We start from the raw sequence: 11,570 nt of genomic DNA on the forward strand, positions 1-11,570 counted from the left end.
AATCTTAAGTTTAAAGGTTTTAGACATGAAAATCTTTATCTTGTTGATTTCTCTTCTAATGAGGCAAAGCTCACAACTTGCCTATTCTCAAAAGCTTCACTAGGTTGGTTATGGCATAGAAGACTTGGTCATGTTGGAATGAAGCAACTCAATCGGTTAACCAAGCATGACTTAGTTCGTGGCTTAAAAGATGTGAAGTTTGAGAAGAACAAATTGTGTAGCTCTTGTCAAGCCGGGAAGCAAGTGGCAAACACTCATCCAAATAAAAATCAAATGTCCACTCATCGACCTTTGGAATTACTTCACATGGATTTATTTGGGCCCACATCTTTTGTAAGTATTGGTGGTAATTCTTATTGTCTTGTGATTGTGGATGACTATTCAAGATTTACTTGGGTCTACTTTCTTCGAGACAAATCTAATGTGTTTGAAACATTCAAGTCATTTGCTATATTGGCTCAAAATCAATTTGATTTCAACATCAAAAAGGTTAGAAGTGATAATGGGTCGGAATTCAAAAATGCGAGAATTGATGAATATTGTGATAACAAGGGTATTAAACATGAATTCTCTTCCAAATATACCCCAGAACAAAACGGTATTGTTGAAAGAAAGAATAGAACTCTTATTGATATGGCTAGGTCTATGTTAGCGGAATATAGTATATCAGATTCTTATTGGGCCGAGGCAATAAATACCGCTTGTCATTCATCAAATAGACTATATTGTCACAAGCTCTTGAAGAAAACTCCATATGAATTGCTCATTGGTAGAAAGCCAAATATCTCATATTTTAGGGTATTCGGTTGCAAATGTTATATTTTGAGAAAGGGAAGCCGACTTTCTAAATTTGGGAAGAAATGTGATGAGGGTTTTCTTCTTGGATATTCATCAAATAGTAAAGCTTATAGAGTCTTCAACAAAACCCATGGTATTATTGAGGAAGCATATGATGTTGAATTCGATGAAACAAATGGGTCTCAAGATGAGAGTGATAATCTCGATGATGTTGGGGGAACTCAATTGATAAATGCAATGAAAACAATGGCCATTGGTGAAATAAAACCAAAGGAAGATGATGATGAAAATAGTGTGGTTGTCATTCCTTCATCCTCAACTCTAAATGAGGAAGATCACCAAAGCCAACAACTCAATGAAACCATGGATACTCATGATCAAGGTACTTCTAGACCTTCGGTTCCTCCTAATGCTTCAGCAAGCAATTATCAAACGGTATCAAGAATTCATCATTCCATTGTGAAGGATCACCCGGTTGATCAAATTGTGGGTGATATTAGTAAGGGTGTTCAAACTCGCTCTCGCATAGCTTCGTTTTGTGAACATTTCTCTTTTGTATCTTGTATGGAACCTAACCGTGTAGATGAAGCTCTACTTGATGTTGATTGAGTGAATGCAATGCATGAAGAATTAAATAACTTCGCTCGAAATGAAGTTTGGGAGCTTGTTGAGAGACCAAAGAACCACAATGTTATTGGTACAAAATGGGTGTTTCGCAACAAGCACAATGAAGATGGTGTGGTAGTAAGAAACAAGGCAAAATTAGTTGCACAAGGATATACTCAAATTGAATGATTGGATTTTGGGGAGACATTTGCTCCCGTAGCAAGATTAGAAGCAATCCGGATTCTACTTGCTTATGCTTGTGCACATAATATCAAGCTCTACCAAATGGATGTAAAGAGTGCCTTCCTAAATGGTAAGATTAGTGAACTAGTGTATGTTGAACAACCTCCCGGTTTTGAGGACCCCAAAAGACCTAACCATGTGTTCAAGCTTTCTAAAGCTCTCTATGGGCTTAAGCAAGCTCCACGCGCTTGGTATGAAAGGCTTAGGGATTTCTTGCTTTCCAAAGACTTCAAAATTGGGAAGGTTGACACTACTCTATTCACTAAAAGAATTGGCAAAGACTTATTTGTTTGTCAAATCTACGTTGATGATATTATTTTTGGATCTACTAATGAATTATTTTGTGAGGAGTTCGGAAAAATGATGTCAAAAGAATTTGAAATGTCTATGATAGGAGAATTGAGCTTCTTTCTTGGCCTTCAAATCAAACAATTGAAAGATGGAATTTTTATAAGTCAATCAAAATATTTGAAGGACATGCTCAAGAAGTTTGGTTTAGAAAATGCTAAGCCTATCAAGACTCCAATGGCAACAAATGGTCATCTAGACTTAGATGAAGGAGGTACTATGGTTGATCAAAAACTTTATCGTTCAATAATTGGTAGTTTGCTTTATATTACCGCATCTAGGCCCGATGTTATGTTTAGTGTATGCATGTGTGCTCGATTTCAAGTTTCACCTAGAGAGATTCACTTGAAGGCCGCTAAAAGAATTCTAAGAAATTTGAAGTATACTCCCAATATTGGTCTATGGTATCCCAAAGGTGCTCACTTTGAATTAATTGGATACTCGGATTCGGACTATGCGGGGTGCAAAGTTGATAGAAAAAGCACCTCCGGTTGTTGTCAATTTCTTGGTAGATCTCTTGTTTCATGGTCTTCTAAGAAACAAAATTCGGTTGCTCTATCTACCACCGAGGCGGAATATATATCGGCCAGAAATTGTTGTGCTCAACTATTATGGATGAAACAAACCTTATTGGATTATGGAATTATTTTCAAGAATGTGCCTCTCATGTGTGATAATGAGAGTGCGGTAAAATTGGCTACCAATCCGGTCCAACACTCAAGAACTAAGCATATTGATATACGGCATCACTTCTTAAGGGATCATGTTGGCAAAGGAGATATCTCTATTTATTCCATTGGCACGGATGATCAATTAGCAGACATTTTTACAAAGCCTTTGGATGAAACAAGATTTTGTTCTCTGAGAAGTGAAATGAATGTGATCGATCTCTCAAATGTGGCTTGAAGTTGATCACACATGTGTCGTATTGCATCTCGGGTCTAAATATGCTCTTTATGCTATTTATTTGGTATTATTGGTGCATTTTTCATTCCAAATTGCTCTAGATAGTTTAATTCAAAAATTATGCATTACTCAATTACATAATATGTATATGCATGCATACTAACTCTTGGATTGGTCGAAATGTCCATATATAAGCACCAATTCGGATTCGAAATTCAAAATCAGAAAGTGGACAACAATTGGAAAACTGAGTATCAGGCCGCGGACCGTCCGCCCATGGACCGCGGACCGTCCGCAGCATCAGGAACTGGACAGTCCGATCAGCCTCGCAGATCGTCTGAACTCATCAGGGCGCGGACCGTCCGCCGCCCCAGCGCGGACCGTCCGCGACAGAGCAGTAAAATCGGGCAGAGGCCACAGTCTTGTCATTTGTGCTCATTCGCTCTTTCTCTCTTGCTCTCCACTCGCCAAATACTCTCCTGTGTCGAGTGTGCGCGGACGGAGAAGTGAAGTTGAGCACGGACAGTCCGACAGCTTGTAGCAACATTCCATCAACATGTCTTCATCACGTGGTTTTGGTGGTCTCCGCAAGAAACTTGCAGGTCGCTTTAAATCAAAGCGCCCTCGTGGAAATGATGATGACTATACACCAACCACTGATTCAGAGGCCCAATCCTCAGCTGGGGGCACTGAATCCATGGATGCTGAAGATTTTCCTCATGTTCATCCCGATTATCCCATTGATACCCAAGGATGGACATATCCAAAGCGGAGATTTTCTATGGCTGAGTATTGCTCTAGACGGACTGTGAACCAGTACACTCTGCCGTCTGATACAAATATCCAGTTTTTCCACACTCAGCTGCAGTTTGATGTCTTTTGGGGCACCTTGGTGGATACAAATTTTCATAAGCATCAGGTGATTGATTGGTCCTTCTTGCTAAGTCAATCAGTCATGGAGGGTCTGATCCCTAAGTTTGAAACATGTGGACTGTATCAGTTTATGGGACAACGCACAGATTTCAATGAAATGGCTGTTAAGCAATTCCTGGCTACCTCGGAGATTGATATTGAAGAAGAATCTATCACCTGGATGACTGGCTTCAAGCGCTATTCTGCTTCGTTTGCTGACTTTGCCGCTGCCAACAGTCTGGACTATGGCACCATTTCTGCTGGGCTGGATCTTTATACTGAAGATAATTTTGAGGATTTTGTGCAATTTTATGAGCCAGCTAAGCTCGGAATACCCAGGAGGTTTGGAGAGACAGCAGGACTCAGACATCATCCTGCTGTAATCAACAAGATTGCCAGAGTCACCATTCTTCCCAAGAGTGGTGATAAGAGTAAAATACGAGATAAGTTCTGCAACATCATCCAGCACATCATGAATGGTGAAGTCATGAATATTGTTCTTTTCATGATGAGACAGCTTAATGATTTGAAAATGGACAAGAATCAAAATTTAGCATATGCTCCTTACATTATGGCTCTCATCAAATCCAAGACAAGATTTGAGGGCCCATGCGAGATTGTTCACACACCATTCAGACCTTTTAAGAATGAGATAGGGTTTCTCACCAGGCCACTCACTCCTTTCCTAGATGATGAGGAAGACCCTGGCTATGAGGGTGGAGCAGCTCCTAATGTTGAGGGAGAGCAGATGCCTCCTCCTCCACCTCCTCCTCAGCCTCAGCAATATTGGGAGCCTGCTCCAGGATACTTTGATCCTTATTTTCACAATATGCAGCAGGGGCTTGAGACTCATATTGATACTCGCTTTGAGGGCTTGATGACACATGTGGATCACCGCCTCGATGACATGCAGTCTCGCTTTGACAGTAACTGGGATGCGCTCAACTCTGAGTTTTCTGAGTTTCGTGATCAAATTCACACTAATGTCACTGATCCCATCATGACCAGGCTAAATAATATGCAACAGAGTTTTCAAGATAACATGGGTGCTCTCTCCAGTCAATTTGACAATCTTTCTACAAATGACAACATGCATGATATAAGTCAGAGGCAGCAGCAGCTCCAGCAGGATTTTGGCCAGTTCTCCTCCCTGTTTGACACTTTCAGCACTCACTACTACAACATGCATCCTCCGCCTAGTGATCAGTGAGGCCTCTCCTTTATGGAAATTGATGCCAAAGGGGGAGAGAAGTGATGAGAAGAGAAGTTGTCTGGCGTCTGGGGGAGTTGGTGGTTCTATGTGGACATTAAGACCATGCATATGCATTTTACCTTTTCATGCAGCTTGCATTAGTTTATGTCTTACGCATTTGGAACTGGTTTGATCTGTTAACTCTATGTCGTATGTCTGTGGACTATTATCTGTAATATTCTGTGGGATGAACTATGTTTTAGTTCAAATTACTCTGTGTGTGGTTAATTGAGGTGTGATTATAATTGCTGCGCTCACTCTACGGATCATCTCTTGTATGCCTCGATAACCATGATTGTAGGAAAGTCTCCATCAAACTCCAATATATTATGTGTGTTATATCTTCAGCTTCAAATAATCCTGCACACACTTAGGGGGAGCCTTTCTTACATACTGAGTTTTTATTGGGATTTATCTATCTCTCGGACAGAACTTCAAATCAAGATAAGTCCTATGAAACTCATCTCCAAGATCTATCTTATACCTTAGGTATGAGAGAGATTTGGAAAAACTAAACTTCTCTTTAATATACTATGTGGTGTTGTCATCAATTACCAAAAAGGGGGAGATTGTGAATCATCTAGGCCCCTTTGGTAATGTTTTGGTAATTAATGACAACTGCTTGTGGACTAACGATTCTTGGAGAAATAAGAATGCAGGGTTGGACCACATAGAACAGGAAACGTTGAAGAATCATACGCATTGGTTGTGGATCAGATGAAGGGAAAGGTATAATATAGGTTTCATTTTTGCCGGTCTTGAGGAGTTTAGAGAAGATACCTGACCGGATTAGTAGGCTAGATAGCCGTACTATAAAGAGGGGTCAATGACTTAGATCTGTGTAAAACTTAGTGCCTCATAGAGCATCAAGTAGTGGCATTTGCATGAGGACTAACAGCGCTTCACATTTCGTGAGTTAAAAGTTCTTTCAAAAGCATGTTTGAAAATTGCGAAGTCATGGACGCGCGGACTGTCCGGGCCTTGGGGGCGGACCGTCCGCGATCCTCCAGAGGGGGTCCGAAGTCTGACCATTTGTGTGGATACTTTGCTCTATTGCACTGCGAACCGTCCGGGCCTTAGGGCCGGATCGTCCGCAGTCATGACCAGAGAAGGGTGGCTTTCGGGCCAGTCCCTGAATTATAGGCGGACGGTCCGGCTGTGATGGGCGGACGGTCCGCAAGTGTCAAACTCGTTTTTGGACAGGGACTGTGTGTTTTTGTAGATTTGTACTACGGACTGTCCGGTGGACCAGTCCGGACAGTACTGTCTCAAGTCTCGTACCGTCCGGGATTTATAGCCGGACGGTCCGCGTGTGTTAACTTCTCCTGATCCGAGGCTCGGGTGTTCCAAGCTGCCAGGTCGCGGACGGTCCGGCCTTGAAGGGCGGACTGTCCGGACCCACCTTTTGTGTCAGCTCTGACATGTTTCAAATGGTCATTATAGCCGTTATATGTACGGCGGACCGTCCGGCCCTAGGGCGCGGACGGTCCACGTGTGCGCAGAACTGCTGCCTTTTGCACATAACGGTTAGATTTTGATGGGGGACTATAAATAGAAGGGTAGCTCGTGTGAGAGAGCTCTCTTGGCGATTCCTTGCACACATTGAGCTCATTTGTGATCCTCCAACTCACTCTCTCACACTCTTTGCTTGAGATTGCATTCTAGTGAGAGATTGAGGGTTTCTAGTGCATTTGCATCATTTGGTGATTCTTGAGGCACTAGGTGGTACATCGAGCAAGCGTCATTGGCTTGTTACTCTTGGAGGTTGCCGCCTCCTAGACGGCTCGGGTGATTGTCTCCGTCGAGCTCTCCAAGAAGATTGTGGAGAAGCCGCGGTGTTGATTGTGAGGGGTTCGCGCCTACCTCGCCGGAGCGGCAAAGGTGACATTAGTGGAATCGAGGTATTGAGTGATTTCTTGTCCACTTGGCTCAAAGATCAAGTCGTGTCTTGATAGAGGAGCAAGTGAGAGCTTGAAGTCCACCTCAACGTGGATTAGGGGTGATCGGCAAATCACCGATACCACGGGATAAATTTCGGTGTCTAAACCTTCTCGCATTACTTATTGCCTTGCAATTGATTAGTGATTTGCTTATTGTTCTTCAAGTATTCAATCTCCGTAGTTGTTTTTCATACATTGTTTACTTATTGTCACTAGAGAATTTATTCCTCTTGTTGTATTGATTAAATTTATTTAGTATTTTTTATTTTAGTCAAAACCGTCTATTCACCCCCCCTCTAGCCGGTGTCCTAGATCCTACAGAGGAAGAACAGGACACTAATCGACATGATGAGGACGATGCTTGGAGAATTCAAGATGCCCGAGCGGTTTTGGTCGGAAGCTATGAACACAGCTTGCCATGCCATAAACCGGCTATATCTACATCGCCTTCTCAAGAAGACCTCCTACGAACTCCTTACTGGTAACCAACCCAATGTTTCTTACTTTTGTGTATTTGGGAGCAAATGCTACATTTTGGTGAAGAAAGGTAGAAATTCTAAATTTGCTCCCAAAGCTGTAGAAGGGTTTTACTAGGGTATGACTCAAATACAAAGGCGTATAGGGTCTTCAACAAATCATCGGGTTTGGTTGAAGTCTCTAGCGACGTTGTATTTGATGAGACTAATGGCTCTTCAAGAGAGCAAGTTGATCTTGATGACATAGATGAAGATGATGTTCCGACAGCAGCAATGCGCACGATGGCGATAGGTGATGTGCAACCACAGGAACAATAAGAGCAAGATCAACCATCTTCCTCTACAATGGTGTTTCCCCCAACTCAAGATGATAGACAAGTTCATCAAGAAGAGGCGCGTGATCAAGGGGAGCACAAGAAGAACAAGTTATGGAGGAAGAAGCACCACGGGACCCTCCAACTCAAGTCCGAGCGACGATTCAAAGAAATCACCCCGTTGACCAGATTCTGGGTGATATAAGCATGGGAGTAACGAGTCGCTCAAGATTAGCTAATTTTTGTGAGCATTACTCGTTTGTCTCTTCTATTGAGCCTTTCAGGGTAGAAGAGGCCTTGCAGGATCCGGACTGTGTGTTGGCAATGCAGGAAGAGCTCAACAACTTCAAGAGGAATGAAGTTTGGAGCCTGGTGCCACGTCCAAAGCAAAACGTTGTGGGAACCAAGTGGGTGTTCCGCAACAAGCAAGATGAGCACGGAGTGGTGACAAGAAACAAAGCTCGACTTGTGGCAAAAGGTTATGCCCAAGTCGCAGGTTTGGATTTCGATGAGACTTTTGCTCCTGTGGCTAGGCTAGAGTCTATTCGAATATTACTAGCCTATGCCGCTCACCACTCTTTCAGGTTGTTTCAAATGGATGTGAAGAGCGCTTTCCTCAACGGGCCAATCAAGGAGGACATGTACGTGGAATAACCCCTGGCTTTGAGGATGACAGGTACCGACCATGTGTTCAAGCTCTCTAAGGCGCTCTATGGACTTAGCAAGCCTCAAGAGCATGGTATGAATGCCTTAGAGATTTCTTAATTGCTAATAATTTCAAGGTTGGGAAAGTCGATCCCACTCTTTTCACTAAGACTTGTGATGGTGACCTTTTTGTGTGCTAAATTTATGTCGATGACATAATATTTGGTTCTACTAACCAAAAGTCTTGTGAGGAGTTTAGCAGAGTGATGACTCAAAAGTTTGAGATGTCGATGATGGGCGAGTTGAACTATTTCCTTGGATTCCAAGTGAAGCAACTCAAAGACGGCACATTCATCTCCCAAACGAAGTACGCGCAAGACCTTCTCAAGAGGTTTGGGATGAAGGACGCCAAACCCGCGAAGACACCGATGGGATCCGATGGGCATGTTGACCTCAACAAAGGAGGTAAGTCCGTTTATCAAAAGGTATACCGGTTAATGATAGGGTCATTACTTTATTTATGTGCTAGTAGACCGGATATTATGCTTAGCGTATGCATGTGTGCTAGATATCAATCCGATCCAAGGGAATGTCACCTTGTGGCCGTTAAGCGGATTCTTAGATATTTAGTTTCTGCGCCTTGCTTCGAGATTTGGTATCCAAAGGGGTCTACCTTTGACTTGATTGGATATTCAGATTCCGATTATGCTAGATGCAAGGTTGATAGGAAGAGTACATCAGGGACGTGCCAATTTCTAGGAAGGTCCCTGGTGTCTTAGAGCTCAAAGAAACAAACCTCCGTTGCCCTATCCACCGCTGAGGCCGAGTATGTTGTCGCAGGACAGTGTTGCACGCAACTACTTTGGATGAGGCAAACCCTCCGGGACTTTGGCTACAATCTGAGCAAAGTCCCACTCCTATGTGACAATGAGAGTGCAATCCGCATGGCGGATAATCCTGTTGAAGACAGTCGCACTAAGCACATAGACATCCGGCATCACTTTCTGAGAGACCACCAGCAAAAGGGAGATATCGAAGTTTTCCATATTAGCACCGAAAACCAGCTAGCCGTTATCTTTACCAAGCCATTGGATGATAAAACCTTTTGCATGTTGCGTAGTGAGCTAAATGTCTTAGATTCACGTAACTTGGATTGATCTATAGCATACATGTGTTCTATGTCTTTGATCATGTTACTTCATATATTTATGTGATTTGTTGTTTATTTATGGTGCTCAAGTTGTGCAAGGGATCCTCGGACCTCACAAGTCCATGTGTGAATGATGCACATATTTAGGGGGAGAAGTGCTACAACTTGACCCTTTGAGACTAACCTTTATGTTTAATTATACTTGATGTAGTCTCAAATGTGCATTGAAAGGGAAAGGTGAACTTGGACCATGCAAAGACTTCCACTGCACTCCGGTATTAGTGTATTCACCTCCAAGTTCATACTTATGCTCTCATTGCCTTTTTGCTCTTAATTGACATTTTTTTGGTGAGGCAATGGGGTTAAAGGGCCAAGAATGATTCTGTTTTGGTGCTTAATGCCAAAGGGGGAGAAATTAAGACCAAAGCAAATGAATCAGCTACCACTTGTGAATTTTGAAAACAATAGAGTTAAAACTTTTGATTTGTCCAAAATACTCTTATTGGAAGATTTGGTCTCTTATGGAGGAGAATTTAGATTATGGGAAAAAGTGGGAGTTTTTGGCACTTGATCAATTTTTCTCTTGGAATATCTCTCTTTATGCCCAAACAAGTGAGTTTGAATTAGAGATAGGAAAATGAATTTGATTTGCAAAAACAAACCAAGTGGTGGCAAAGAATGATCCAAATATGCCAAATTATAGATAAAACAATTTGGTCTTCAAATTTGAATCGATGTTGCATGTTTTGAATTGCTTTTTGATGTGTTGGCATAAATCACCAAAAAGGGGGTGATTGAAAGGGAAATATGCCCTTGGGCCATTTCTATAATGTTTTTGTGATTAAATGTCCAACACATAGTGAGTGAGTTATTATGTGCCAAACAAGCAAAAAGTGTAAATCATGTAACAAGGTACGTTTCTAGACTTAGTACATTGTTTTGAGTACTAACATATATTGTCTAAGTGATAGAAATAGGAAAAGAAGGAATTGCAAAAGACTTAGCTGTGTGCAGCCAAAGTCCAGCTCGACCTGGCACACCGGACTGTCCGGTGCGCCAGACTGGTTTCTGGTGAACAGGTCGCTCTCGGGAAAAGTTTGGCGGCGTACGGCTATAATGCACCGGACTGTCCGGTGGTGCACCGGACTGTCCGGTGAGCCAACGGTCAGCCACGCAATCCGCGGGTGACGCGTGGCAGCTCCAACGGTCGGCAGCGGGCACCGAACTGTCCGGTGTGCACCGGACAGTGTCCGGTGCGCCAACTGGCCCGGAGCTTCAACGGTCGTTTGTGCCCGAAAAGGAAGGAGATCGACACCGGACAGGCTACAGTAGCTGTCCGGTGGTGCACCGGACTGTCTGGTGCACCACCCGACAGAAGGCAAGTTTGGCCTTCCTTGATTGGTCTCCAACGACTCATAGTTGCCTTAGGGCTATAAAAGGGCCCCCTAGACGCATGGAGGAGCTACACAAGCATTCACTAAGCATCCTAAGGCATCCAGACTTTGTTCTCGCGCATTCGTGTCAAGGACTCCATTCGAGTCAAGGACTCCCTGTGTTGTCATTTGAGCTAAAGTCTTCTCTTGTGTGCGTGGGTGTGCTACGATTTATGTCTTGTGTGTGTTGCTCATCCCAACCTTACTCTGTGCTTTCATTGTAATCTTTGTTGTAAGGGCGAGAGACTCCAATCTTGTGGAGATTCCTCGCAAACGGGAATAAGCATCTAAAGGAAAAATCGTGGTATTCAAGTTGATCATCGGATCACTTGAAAGGGGTTGAGTGCAACTCTCGTCTATTGGGACGCCACAACGTGGAAGTAGGCAAGTGTTACTTGGCCGAACCACGGGATAAAATCGTGTGTCTTGTGTTGATCTCTCTATGATTGTTTTGTCCTCAAGAACACGCTTCTCAACCACTTAGTCGCACTAACACTCCTATAACTAAGTTTTGTGGCTATTCAGTGTTGAATTTTACAGGATTACC

Source organism: Zea mays, chromosome 2 (assembly GCF_902167145.1).
Source record: "Zea mays cultivar B73 chromosome 2, Zm-B73-REFERENCE-NAM-5.0, whole genome shotgun sequence".
NCBI classification, from domain to species: domain Eukaryota; kingdom Viridiplantae; phylum Streptophyta; class Magnoliopsida; order Poales; family Poaceae; genus Zea; species Zea mays.